Here is a 14416-nt window from a genome sequence, read left to right as displayed (position 1 = left end):
CAAAAAAGAAGAGAAGAAAAGGAAAGTAATACCATTCGTCTGCGAATAATATATTTATTCATCAATTCAGGAGTTGATTGGAACTCATTTACATTCTAAAAAGTTACAAACCTTACTTCATCAACATACAAGTATACGAAAGTTTTTTAAAGGAAATGTGATAAACACTGGCACTTTATAAACTTCCAGATAATTGTTAATTTTCAGAATGCATTTCCATATATTATCAGTAATTTCCATATTCAGATAGTGAAACCTATATAGAATCGAAAGAAAATCTGAATGCGTATAGATAAAAATATTTTCGTTGGAACAGCGAGGAGTAGGGAATAGAAAATGTAAGTCATCAATCAAAATTTGAAGCCCGCTCGAAATAAAAAATACATTTTTGACACAAACGGATGTAGACGACAAAACGGCCAAAACATATATAAATTTATTACCGTGTTTGTAGTGAATTCGTACTTCATATTCAGCCTACTACAACTACCCTGGAAAGAAATCGGTTGAAATGGAGTGAAATCATCAGAATGCAGAAAATATTGAAGAAATTCAACTAGCATTCAGGAGAAAATATCATTGAAGGATATTCCATCAGAGTAAATTCAAATGAAAACTAAGGGGGATGATGCTGCACATCCTCACCTTAGGATGTGCAGCTTGTACAGAGTGGGCCGAATTGAACACTTTGGAAGGAACACTCTTGTTGTCAAACTAGATAAAAACTGATGGCTGTGCCTGAGAGTCAAATTTTATGACAATAATCCAGTAAGTTTGTAGCCTGAAAGTGTGGGGTATAGTATGCGTCAAATCCGGTAGTTCTGATTTTTTGCAGACATGTTTGTGCTTTTGGCCTAATGAATAATCCAAGTTTTTGACCTCGTGTCAAAAATAATAAACCGCGAAAAATTGTGTTTTTTCTCCAATTTTGTCGATAATGATTCAAAGGGACTAGTTTTTGAAATCCGGTACTTCTGATTTTTTGCAGACTTGTTTGTGATGTTTGCTCAATGAATAATCCAATATTATGACCTCGGGCGTCGAACGCAACTTTGTCAAAAATCGAAAAAACCTTGAAAAATCAGGTTTTTCTCCAATTTTGGCGATAATAATCCTAAATGACTAGTTTTTGAAATCCGATAGTTCCGATTTTTTGCAGACTCATTTATGATGTTAGCCTAATGAATAATCCAATTTTTTTTTCCTTCTTGCGTTGAGTATTTCCCTTGAGAACACAGAAAATCAGCAACTATTGTAGGGCTTTAATAGATATATGTGCACAGTGCTTGCCAGATAAAATACAACAATCCGAAGTTGATCAAAGCAGCTGTTAGCAGTGGAAAATCAAATATTACGTCATGAAGGGCCACGAGATCAGTCCCTGAGCAGTTCCATTTCAGACAACACTGCTGCCTATGTGGAAACAAAATAACTGAAAAGTTCCTTGTGGCAGAAAGGAAGAAGAACCCAGAAAAACGGAACAATGGCATCATTGCGGAAAAGTTGTCTCTCAGTGCAACAATCTTGAAAGCAGCTGAGAAACGTGGTGATGAATGGGCTCTTAAAATAGAAGAGCGTATATCGGGGAACACATCATTAGTAGCCCTTGATGCCAGATATTATCGGTTTTTCCAAATAAAGCTCTACCAGGCACCACCAACAGAGAAGTCCAGGGGAAATCGTCAGCATCCCACAGTTGATAAGGCAATGGAAAAAATTCATTCATTCCTGGATGAGAACGCTGAGGCGTGTCGGTGATGAACTCATGGATCAGATAGAAGGAGAACGACCTCAACTACGAACAGTCAAAACTTGCTTATTTGCAAAGTATGGGGAGGAAATTTCGATCGTTGAGAGACCCTTCAAACACACGACTGTTTGTTTAAAAAACACAGGTCACAAAATTCTCACCAGTACATAGTATGACAGTAGAAGCTCAGATCCTCAAGCAAGAAAACTACGCGTGGTAAAAGCAGCTGCTGAAGTCATACGAGAGGATATACGGTCGCAAATGATTTATTACAAATAAACTTATTAACTTTTGTTGTACTTATCTTTTCTAGTTATCTTTTTTACTTATTTATTAGGCTACTTATTCGTAGCCTAATGAATAATAGGCAAAATCGAAGATAAAATTGTTTTATTTCAAAACTGTCTTTTATTTTTGAAACATGTGTTCCTTTGCATTTTTTTCTTTCAATATTGGATGTTTATCACATTTAAAATTCAAATACAAAAAAATGGTGCAGTACAAACAAATAAAATATAAAATTTTTCACATTCTATGGTATTTTGCTGAATCAACAGTTCAAAAATAACTTTTCAGAACTCGTTTCCTCCTTTTCATAAAAGAGGATGTATGCATCTCCACTCAGAGGAGATTTTGGTGAAGTTGGTGACACGCGTGAATCATTGTATTCGTGCCACGTGCCAGTATGAGGCTGCAAAATGCTGTATATTATCCGCTGAAGGTAGACCCACTGTGATTCGAAAGTGCATATAGATTTTAGCGACAAGGATTCACATTATCTGCTGCATAATTGTTCATATCTAATCTATCTAGAGAAAATTTGATGGCAACATTTAACTTGCTTCTAAATTTTTCTGTTAGTGAAAATCTTTTGAAATGTATAACTAAAATACGGGAAAACTTATGGATCGATAGAGACTTTGTGCATTTTCTTCTTTCCGTGCAGCTTGAACATGTCGGTTTTTCATGTCCATCCAAAGTTTCCTCTCTTGTGAAGAAATCCAAGAACCGTGATAAACTTAATTGGCCAGTTCTTTGTGGTATGGGGAGTGACAAATCCCAGAAAGGATAGAAGGTTACAGATGAGTGTCGACAATGTGTGCACTTCATCGTGAATTTTAATTGACCAACGAAGTTATGTACAATCTTAGAGTTATATGTATTCAAATAAATCAGCCATGATTCTTGTGCTTTTCCTCTGTCGCTCAAGTTTTCGTTAATCTCCGTTGAGATCGGTTTAGGTTTCTCAATAATTTTATTAACGTCATCATGTAAACCTTCTAAAAGATAACGAAGGAATTCCTGGGCGTTTTGATGCGCATGACCCTTGAATTGAGGGGCAAAATTCTCAATCTGACTTTTTAAGGAAACTGTTCACTGCTCTATAAGATGAATCTTCTGACCACAATTCCTTGATAACTTCTGCGGAAGAATATGAATAGGAATTTATCAATTCTTCTACATTTCTCTTTTTCTTCTTTGAGTTGTTTACTTCAATGTCTTTCTAGTTCATTCTTCGCCCTTAAACATCATCGTTCACACTTCTTATTTTCTTTTTTAACATCACATCATAAAAAGCTTCGATAGTATAATCAGGGTCAAAATTAAATTTATCAGAAAGACAGAATTTGAAAAAAATTATAAACTTTGAAAGGTTTGATTTCGGAAACTATTGGGTCAACAGAGACAGTTCTAGTATCATATTGTACCAAATTTTGTCTACTTTAAAAACTTACACAGCAAGTTTTTTCAAAAACTAGTCCTTCAGTATTTTTATCGCCAAAATTTGAAAAAACCCCATATTTTCGAGGTTATTTTCGATAAAGTTGCGTTCGGCGCTCGAGGTCACAAATTTGGATTATTCATTAGGCCAACATCATAAACAAGTCTCCAAAATATCAGAATTACCGGATTTGACGCATGCGGTGATGTATAAAGTTACTGGACTACAAACCCAATGGTGGAAATAGCATATCGATATCTATCATCGTTTCTGAGTTACTGCATGATTTTCGAAAATCTGATTAAAAATCTGTTTGAAATCTGTTTTCCGTTAACCAGCTATCGCACCCCTACGTACGACAACCTTCAGAAGCCGAAACTTGTGAGAGCTAAGGATTAACGAGGTGTTACCTTTTAACGTGTGATTCCTAACACGGGTTGGAAATGTGCATTTTTGAAAAGTCACTGTAACTTTTTTCCTGTCAAAAATTCCTTGTTTCTATGAAAAACTTTCCGAAATATTAAATTTTTTTCACGTAGAATTGAATGGTGTAAAAAATATGTTTTCAAGTTAGATATCAATATTTAATGATGGAAAACTGTATATTCCTGCATATTTCAATATGTAGCACCTGATGTTTTAATAGAGTCATTTTTGAAATAGGTACAGAGTTTTTAGGTTTTTTCATATAGACTTTGAAACGCACACTTTGATCAAATGGCTTTGGACGAGGCGGCGAAAAAACAGAAAGAAATTGTTCAGTAGTAGCTATCAAATGTTTAGAAAGCTTTTCACAGCAGTTATTGAAGCGCATAGTTTCAATGAAACTAATAACAATTTATACTACATTTACTACTAATAAATGAAACAATAATAATGAGGATAAAGAACAAACAGTAAAATATATTCCTTGAGAGAAGGTGTTCGAAATGTCTACCAGCTTCTCCTACACTCAGGCGACACTTTTTCTGAACGTTTTTTGACTAATTATTTAGTTCAATAGGAGAGAGATAAGCAAAACTCTGAATTATTGCCGCTTCCAATTCGTATCTAGAATTGGTCGGTGAATCAAAAGTGAGATCTTCCGTTCTTTCCCAGAGGTGAAAGTCCATTAGCGTTAGGTCCGGTGACCTGGCCGGCCAACGGTTGGACCCTTGGTTGGCTACTCAACTATGATAGCTGATTATAAAAGCTCCTGAGTGCCATGGCGTCCCTCGTCAGCGGGCTTTTTGGTAGAAAGAACTTGAAGAATGTATGAGACAGCCTCCTGATGTGATCAGTGACCATCTCAACTTCTGCCGGATGTAACAGGTCATTCGATGAAATATAACTGTCACTCTTCTTGCAAATATGGAGCACCTTATTCCGCATTGTCTCGAGTCTCCGTAGAGGAGTCCTTTTGGCATTGCAAAATACCAGACAAATACAATATAACTGGTTCAGTTACTTGCTTGTAAATTAGCAACTTGTTGCCAACACGAGTTATTTACGTGCGTTTTAGCACCGCACCCGCTTGTTGGATCGCCAAGATCAAATGTTCCTGAAGATTCAGGCGCTTATCCAGGATAACTCCCAGTTATCACGCGTTTGTCACCCTTGATTTTCAACTTATCGAAGACCTTCATATTCGTAAATTTCTTCTTGAAGTTGACGAGTTCCGTCTTCCTTGGGTTAATCAGGATTTTATTCTTTTCGAAATACGGCACCACCGACCTGTCGAGGAGGATCTGAAGCTGTTGCTTTGTCACCTTGCACGAGAACGAATGTGCGTATATCGCAGTGTCATCTTTCCTCGGGAACATAGGAAAGTCGTGCTTATACAAGAAGTAGAAAAGTTCGGTATCGCAGGTAGGATTCAAGTTTCCTGATCACTAATAAGGTCATGTCTGCCAACCAATCTCTCTATCAAAACTGTATCAAAGGATTTTAATTCATCCCTTGGTTGAATGGTTTCTTCACCCCGTGTTGAGAAGTCGTATTCCGACCTCACCGGAACCCGAATTGCTCCTCGGGATTGAGATCAATCCTATCTTCCAGGTGAAGAAGTTTACTCAAGAATTGAGTGATAGTTATCTATAAGAGATTTACGTTTTCCAGTCTTATGACAATCCAGATAATGTTGATGTCTAATAGTCGCGTTCATGATGTGTACCGAAGTGTATGATTTGTGATGTGCGCCGATGGTCATCGTCGTTTTAATCAGGCTGGAGCCTTGCTCCCTTACCCTGTGGGCTGGTTTTTGTCAGAGGAACAAATGGGTCATGACTGATTTTTGATGGTGGTTTGAAAGTCCTCAGACATCCATACCGCCCTTCGCGGTGTACCCCTACCTGACTAGGGTGAGATGGATGAAGATATTATTCATCTGTTAACGGAGGACATAGAGGCCTCATTCGACAGAGTGTCGGGGCCTTCTATATCGAGAGGGGTTCTGGTGCAGGTGCTTTTTATTGGTATAGCCAGGACAGAGATATCTACCTGCATAGGAACTTATACGACTGTACTTCAAGTGGAAATTCACGCTATTGAATTATGTGCGGAGAGATTGGATAAATCCAACCTCACACATAAGTCAATAAAAATAACCTCTGACAGTCAAGCGGCGTTAGTAGCTCTTGGCTCCTACCGAGCAACGCCTGAATTGGTAGAAAATTTACAAAAATGACTCTCCTCGATAGGAAGACTTAACAGATTGTCTCTGGTCTGGATTCCTGACCATACTGGCCTGGAAGGCGACAAAGCTTGGAAATGAGGGTGCTGAAAGCAGTTTCATCGGACCAGAACCTGTCATTCGCATTGCTTTAGACTTTACCAAACAAACTTTGAACACCTGAATGGCAAGAAGATTTATGGACTTCTGGCAGAATCTTCCAGGATTGGCTCACTCCAAGGCGTTTATTCACCCTTCGAAGCTTAATACCAAACAGATTTTGGACTACAGTAGGGATGAACTACAATGTCTAACAGGCCTTCTTACAGGTCACTGTCATTTGAATCATCATATGCAGAGACTGGGACTTAGGGGTTGCGGTGGAGGGTCGAATAGACCCACTCACTTTAGACCTAACCTAACCTGAATAGTTACACAATTTTCAGAAACATTATAATTTCTAGACACGTTTCGGTGAAACCGTAGCTTCCTCGATGGAAATGAATAAAAATATTTGTGAAAATTGTGTAATTATTATCATGGATAGTGTTATCAATTTTCATTGAGTAACGGGGCAGTCCATTCATAATAATTAAACCAAGTATTCCAAACATAAAAAAATGTATACAGTGTGTAAAATCCAAATGGAATATATTCATTACTTTGGGTACTGTAGATATTTTTAAAAAAATCCCGAAACACGTCAAATGTACATTATAATTTGACATTCTTCAACATAAAAATGCCACCCCTACCTTCAACCCCCTTCGAATGATACACAGGTACAACCCCCAATTTTTTAAATGGGAAGTATAGGTTGGTGATATATCGTTTCAAAGGTCTCTTCATTCTCTATTCGAAAATATTATCGCATCAAGTTTATCGCAGCAATCGAAATGAAATAAATTAAAATGATGTGGTTATCGAAATTCGACAAAATACACTCAAAAACTGAAATGTAATGCAAAACGTGATGAAATTTAGAATACGAAAAATAACTATGGATGTTAACGAAGTAGATGTTCAAAATGTTCACCGCGAACGTGTTGGCATCATCCTAATCTCAAATGAGACTGTCTTCTAATATTAATTAACATATCAGACGTGACTGAGCTAATTTCAAGCGTTATTCTTTCTTTTAAGTCATACAAATCTGAAGGTTTAGTTTTATACACATTGCTCTTTACATATCCCAAAAAAAAAGAAATCAAATGATGAAAGATCAGGTGATCGCGCTGGCCATTCAATCGATCCTCGCCTCCCTATCCACCGATTGGAAAATGATGTATCGAGGAATTACCGGACATTAACTAGGTAATTTGGTGGTGCTCTATCCTGCTGAAACTATATCATATTCACTAGAACTGAAGGATTTCCTGGATCGGGATATAAATTTGCTGAACTTGGAATGACATCATTTTGAAGTAGTGCCCTCAATGGAAAAGGTACCAACGATATGGTTTTCTACAATACCTGCCCAAACATTAACCTTTTGAATACGGGGAAAAACTCCAGTAATATTCATTACTACACCAAAGGTTCCAAACAGTGCATCATAAATTAACCTTTTGAGGGTATTGTGTGTGTTCTTCTCTTATCCAGTGAGGATTTTCCGTTGACCAGTAACGGCAATTTTGCCGATCAACATGACCGTTAAGAGACAAACTACACTCATCAGAAAACATAACGTCTTCCAATTAGATGATATCGTTATCCAACATATCCATCTTTTGCTAACAAAATAAGTTCTATCAAAATCGTCTTCCATGAGCTTCTGAGTAGGTATCATTTTATAGGGATGCATTTTTTTTTTATATGTTTACTATCGATGTTTGGCCAACACTGAATGTATTGAATGCCTGTCTACTCAATGAATGTGGATTTTCCTCAAATTCAAGCATCACATCTGATTTGAGTTCAGCACTCATTGCATTGGCAGCTGCTTTTTTATCTGCCCCACATGGGTGGTAACTTAGAAAATTCCTCATGAAATAGGCGAGCTACTTCCTGTTGTATTCGGGTTTCATCTCCGTAACCAATCATTTGTAAAACTGTTATTTTATGCATTTTCGTTAATCTAACCATTTCTCAGACTTGAAGTTAACGAACTTCAAACTTAAATTAAAATACTGTCAACTAATATTGTAGCATACAAAACAAGTTGACATGGTGTTATAAACTAACGTTGCCAGGGAAATTATTCAGTTTTTTGAAGGATACCTTCTAAAAAGAACATTGCTATGGTTTTTGCTCACTTTATTATCATCAATATCCCAACATTAAATGAGTTTTGATTATATTGCAATAAGTTTTGAGTATATTTTATCGAATTTCGTTAACCACATTATATTAATTTATTTCATCTCAATTGTTGCAATAAACTTGAATGTGATAACATTTTTGAATAGAAAATGGAGATACCTTTTAAACGATATATCACAAGCCTATACTTTTCTTTCGAAAATATCAGGGTTGTACCTGTCATTTGACGGGGATTGAAGCTAGGAGTAGCATATTTTCGTTGAAGGATGTCAAATTATAATTTAAATTCGACGAACGATCACGTATAGGGAAGATGAATTTGAGTCCACTGGTTCCGTAAATGATAGAAGACCACCCGCACCAGGACGAAACACAAGATCTGCCAAAAACATCGCCGCTGTCTGTGATAGTGTGCAGGAGAATCCGAGGCAGTCGATTAAAGACAACCACGTGTGTTCGCTGAATGAGCTCTGGAGCAGTTGACAATTGACCCTAATTTTAATCGAAAAATCATCTTCTATCATGATGCCCATTTTTGGATGAATGGGTAAGTGAACAAACACAATTATCGAATTTGGGACGATACCAATTCACATGAGATCCAAAAGCAGCCAATGCATCCCAAGAAAGTCACTGTTTGGTATGGACTTCAGGGTAGCGGCGTCATCAGTTTATATTTCTTTGAGAACGGCAAGCATTATAGGTCGATGATTACCAACTTCTTTTGGTATGAAATGGATGATCTGGATACCAAAGTCATGTGGTGCCACAAAGCACATGCCACATTGGATATTTTGCGCTAGCAATTTGAGGACATGGGATTCAGGTTGATAATTACCAACTTCTTTTGGTATGAATCGGATGATCTGGATACCAACGACATGTGGTTTCAACAGAGCAACCTTACGTGCCACACAGCACATGCCACATTGGATATTCTGCTCCAGCAATTCGAAGACATGGGCTACAGGTCGATGATTACCAACTTCTTTTGGTATGAATTGGATGATCTGGATACCCAAGACATGTGGTTTCAACAGAGCGGCCCTGCATGCCACACAGCACATGCCACATTGGATGTTCTGCTCCAGCAATTCGAGGACATGGGCTATAGGTCGATGATTATCAACTTCTTTTGGTATGAATTGGATGATCTGGATACCAAAGACATGTGGTTTCAACAGAGCGGCCCTGCGTGCCACACAGCACATGCCACATTGGATATTCTGCGCCAGCAATTGGAGGGCATGGTCATCTTACGTGAAGTTATGTGAACTGGTCACTGAGACTTTTCCTTGTGGGATTTTCTTGAAACGCAGGTGTATGCAAATGAGTCACAACCCACAGCGGTCTTCGAAGTCAACATAACACATGCCATTGGTCAAGTTCAGCCTGATTTATGCGCCACAGTCATGGAAAATTGGACGTTTCGGATGCGCTCCACATAGAAAAGCCGTGGCGGACATTTGAATGATGAAAATATCCCACACATACTACTACTGTCATCAATAGGTCTTCTAAACGAATAAAAAATTTGGATATCCACACACACTTTCTCTTATTTAAATTTACAGATGGGAAGCTCTTAAGAAAATACACTATAAATAGCATTTATAAATCATTTCTGTGATCATCGTATCACGAACATAATTGTTAAGAAATATTTTGATCTATTCATAGACGTCTCGCGAAAACAATCATATGACCGATATTTTGCAAATACACTCTTCCTGAAAGAATAATTCCAAAATAAGTCACTTTCATAGTGTGATTGAACGAACAATTGGGTCTCTTCAGCATAATTGGTGAAAGCCTAATGTTAAGCTAGCACAACTCACGATGTATTCGTCAAATAAATTTTGAATTCTCATGTTGATGTGTAACTAGTTCAACATTTCGAAAAAATATACAAAATCATAGAATGGGGATTATATTTTTCTTTGTGTCACTCTGGATTTCAGATAAAAATACTATATTGAGGAAGCGGTGAATCCACTGACACAGAGGTCAATTATTATTTTTAATTAGGATATTACAAATAACTGGTACATCTGGGTTATCTTGTTTTTCATTCGACTGATCACATTAAAGATTAATTTTGTTTGTCGAGTGCTCGATTCATTCAAAGCAATGTTGAGCGTTAATTTTTCATAACCTCACCGTTGTTTAACATACGAATTCTTGTTTTTTATTGTGTGTGATACTAAATGTCAATGAGAAATTTAATAACAACATCTATTTCGGAGTCAAAAACAACTCTTACCTTATACCGTCTGAAGAAGGAACCACTTCTCACGGCACATTCTATCAACTCAGGTATGTGTTCTATCCAACAGGACATACAACACTCACACTCCAACAGCTGACCATGAAAATCCACAAGCGCAGGAAAACCACGACAAGATCGTATGCGTTCGGGAAGCCGAAACTAACCAGCCCTAACTCACAATTAATCCATAATTAGATAAAAGTAACATTGAATTTGAATTGATTCTGATTTAACAATTGGATACGATTATATCACTGGGACAAAATAGATTTTAAATAATCCGGCGGTGTAGGTATATTTGATGTCAGATTTTAGCGAAGGCGGACGAACCAAACAAAGGGGTGATTTTGGCGTTTGCGCTGAGCTGACATGCGGGTTGGACCACCATAGTCCACTTGATAAATCGATGCAATGTGGAAATGCATAGGAAATACAGAAAACATTTAGCAGGAAACGGAAAACGGGGATAATTTTCTTCAGTAATCAAGTTATGAAACGAGATGTAAAAATATCACTTTATAATAAAAACAATTAGTGTGTTGATGAAGACTTCATGAATAGAAAACTGATCTCCTGAAAACTGTTGGAAATTGATTTTTCAAACTGACATCTTATAACCGTGACTTTTTGATCGTCACTGAATTTTCAAATTGACAGTATATTGAACACAAGTACGGATTAGTAATTTAAGTTATAGTAAGTACTGTTTTGTGGATGAGTAGACAAATGTACGAAAGTCAAAACTCTAGGAGTCAAAAAAAAACTGTTTTCCGGCGTTTTGAGTACCTACTCTATGTTTTTGGTAACCGTGTAGAATAACAAATCAATGAGACACATTTCTTCATTATATTTTTACATAGAACAGAACAGCTAACATTTTACTCTTATTTGTATTGAATATTGAAATTCGAACAAAAGATAGTTACTAACAGAAACATTCTAATTCTTATTTCTATTGATATTCATACGAAAATTCAGGAAATTGCTAATATTGAAGGGATTCAATTTGTTTGAGATGCTTGATATATTTGAATGCCTTACAATGAAGTCAGAACAAAAAGGTAAAGTTATAGATAGATGGATAGATAGATACATAGATCTTTATTTGAAATAGGAATCCTAATATACGAATTCACTTGAAAACAATTTAAGCATAAATAGAATACATATATAGTACAATTTTTGAAAAAATACAATGTATATTACTGAGTTTCCAAAGTAATTGAATGTGAGTATATTAATAATAATATAAAAAATATAATAATTATAATAATCTTTATTCAATAAAAATAGTCAACATCACTATGATAATTTCAAAAATCCCAACTTTTGGCGACAACATACAGGCTGATTCACGGTGGATGACACATTAGACGTTTCTGGTGAACCAGACAACGGATCACTTTGAAAATTTAATGGAGGGCATATTTGGACATTCTCTAGCTAACTAAAATATTTTCGACAATGCGGTGTTGCCGCTTCTATTAGAAAGCAGTAGCAACTTTGATTTTTCAAATGGAACACTCTGTATATAATATTATTTTTGGAATCTCCAACAATTGCCCGACAACTTTTCTTGATATTTCCCTATACCTATCTGTTACCGTTTTCGAAATAAAAATCAATTTCAATTTTTTTCTTTGAAAATCATGACTTCTAAAAATGCCGATATCTTTTAGTTAAGAAATACTATGATATCGAAATTTGGTTTGGAGTTAGGTGATACTTGGACACTTCCCACACGTCAGCCTAATCTCCGTTACTTCAATACAGGGTGGTAAAAAAATACAGTTTTTTCGTTTGCTTGAAAAAGTTGCTGAAATTTGATTATTTTGAATGAAACACCCTGTATATTATTCAAAATTCGGAAAGCCGCTGAAATTTGCTTTCTTTCTATGTATATCATACCTATACCTAACTAGTCAAGTTTCGGACTTATGAACATTTATTTGTGAAAATGTCCCTTCAGAATTGTATTTCCATTCGGTATTTGGTAAGCAGGCCATGATTACTATTTGACAGTAGCGTTGTGACATTCTCCTAATAATATCGACATTTTCGTCACTTCAGAAGTTGCAAATACCTTCAAAACGATGGAACAAAACTATTCAAACGAAGTTCTTATGAATTTGTTTATTATTTTTGGACAGTGTGACAAAATTATCAGCAGAACATGTAGAAAGTTCAATGAAATGTATCCGAATCTACCGCCAATGAACCTTAAGAAATTTATACGAATTCAGAACAATTTCAATGCATTTGGATCAACTTTAAAAGCACCAAGAAACTTGCCTCGACCCGTAACTTTCGAAGACAACCAGATCAATGTCTTACTATATTTTCACGCATTTCCCGAGTCATCGATAAGAAGTGCTGAAGAAGATTTGGGTATAAAATATTCATCGGTTCAAAGAATCTTGCGAAGACATAAAATGCATGATTATAAATTCACCAAAATTCAAGCAATGAAGCCTCAAGATCCTCAACAGAGAGTAGAATTTTGTGAAATGTTGTTGACACGCATTCAAGAAGATCCACTTTTTTTAAATAAAATTATTTGGACTGATGAATCGAAATTTTCGGGAGAACGGATTTTCAATAGAAAAAATCGTCATTATTGGTCCAGTGAAAATCCTCACGTCACAAAAGAAGCCGGATTTCAAGAAAAATTTAGTTTTAATGTCTTCTGCATGTTGATGGACAACAAATTGAGGTACGTGATATACGAGGAGTCATTAACATCCAGAAGCTACCTGAATATTTTGGAGAATACTGTAGACAGTTTCGTGGATAATCTGCCACTCGAAGATTATCGAAACTGTTGGTACCAACTAGACGGAGCTCCTGCACATTGCACAAGAGAAGTGAGCGCAGAACTGGATAGACTATTTGACGATCGGTGGATGAGGCGCTTGGGACCATGGAATTGGCCAGCGAGATCACCCGATCTTAATCCATTAGATTTTTATTTGTGGGGAATGTTTGAAGAAAAAGTTTACAAAATACCCGTGCGTTCGAGAGATGAATTGTTAGAAAGGATTGCCCAAACATTTGAAGATTTGGATCCCAATGAAATCAGATCTGCCACCACGAAAGCAGTCAACACCCGCATTTTAAAGTGCTTGGAAGTGAACGGCCAGCGATTCGAACATATTTTGAAATGTTCCACATGATTGTTTTACTTTTTTATAATTATTCATATCAATATTTCCAATTTCAAGTTTCTTGATGCTTTTTTAAAGTTTATCCAAACATATTGAAATTGTTCTGAATTCGTATTAATTTCTTGAGGTTCATTGGCGGTAGATTCGGATACATTTCATTGAACTTTCTACATGTTCTGCTGATAATTTTGTCACACTGTCCAAAAATAATAAACAAATTCATAAGAACTTCGTTTGAATAGTTTTGTTCCATCGTTTTGAAGGTATTTGCAACTTCTGAAGTGACGAAAATGTCGATATTATTAGGAGAATGTCACAACGCTACTGTCAAATAGTAATCATGGCCTGCTTACCAAATACCGAATGGAAATACCATTCTGAAGGGACATTTTCACAAATAAATGTTTATAAGTCCGAAACTTGACTAGTTAGGTATAGGTATGATATACATAGAAAGAAAGCAAATTTCAGCAGCTTTCCGAATTTTGAATAATATACAGGGTGTTCCATTTAAAATAATCAAATTTCAGCAACTTTTTCAAGCAAACGAAAAAACTGTATTTTTTTACCACCCTGTGTTGAAGTAACGGAGATTAGG

The 14416-nt window shown here is 36.3% G+C and overlaps 1 protein-coding gene across 2 annotated transcripts in view; it reads right to left on the bottom strand.

Moving 5' to 3' along the window:
• LOC111513200 (beta-1,4-galactosyltransferase galt-1) overlaps nt 1-11007 on the bottom strand; it is a 318653-nt gene extending 307646 nt beyond the window's left edge. The window contains exon 1 of one of the 2 annotated variants that reach the window (XM_074183706.1): nt 10649-11007. The gene's annotated coding sequence lies outside the window, so the exon portion shown is untranslated. The remainder of the gene's footprint in view (nt 1-10648) is intronic. The other variant, XM_074183715.1, reaches the window with a different exon arrangement.
• Between the last annotated feature and the right edge of the window lie 3409 nt (nt 11008-14416).

Source organism: Leptinotarsa decemlineata, unplaced genomic scaffold (genome assembly GCF_025532065.1).
Source record: "Leptinotarsa decemlineata unplaced genomic scaffold, Ldec_3_MD MMD2_P_RNA_scaffold_2, whole genome shotgun sequence".
Classification (NCBI taxonomy): domain Eukaryota; kingdom Metazoa; phylum Arthropoda; class Insecta; order Coleoptera; family Chrysomelidae; genus Leptinotarsa; species Leptinotarsa decemlineata.
The sequence above is the reverse complement of the archived record's forward strand: the minus strand, read 5'-3'. Positions and strand labels throughout refer to the sequence as shown.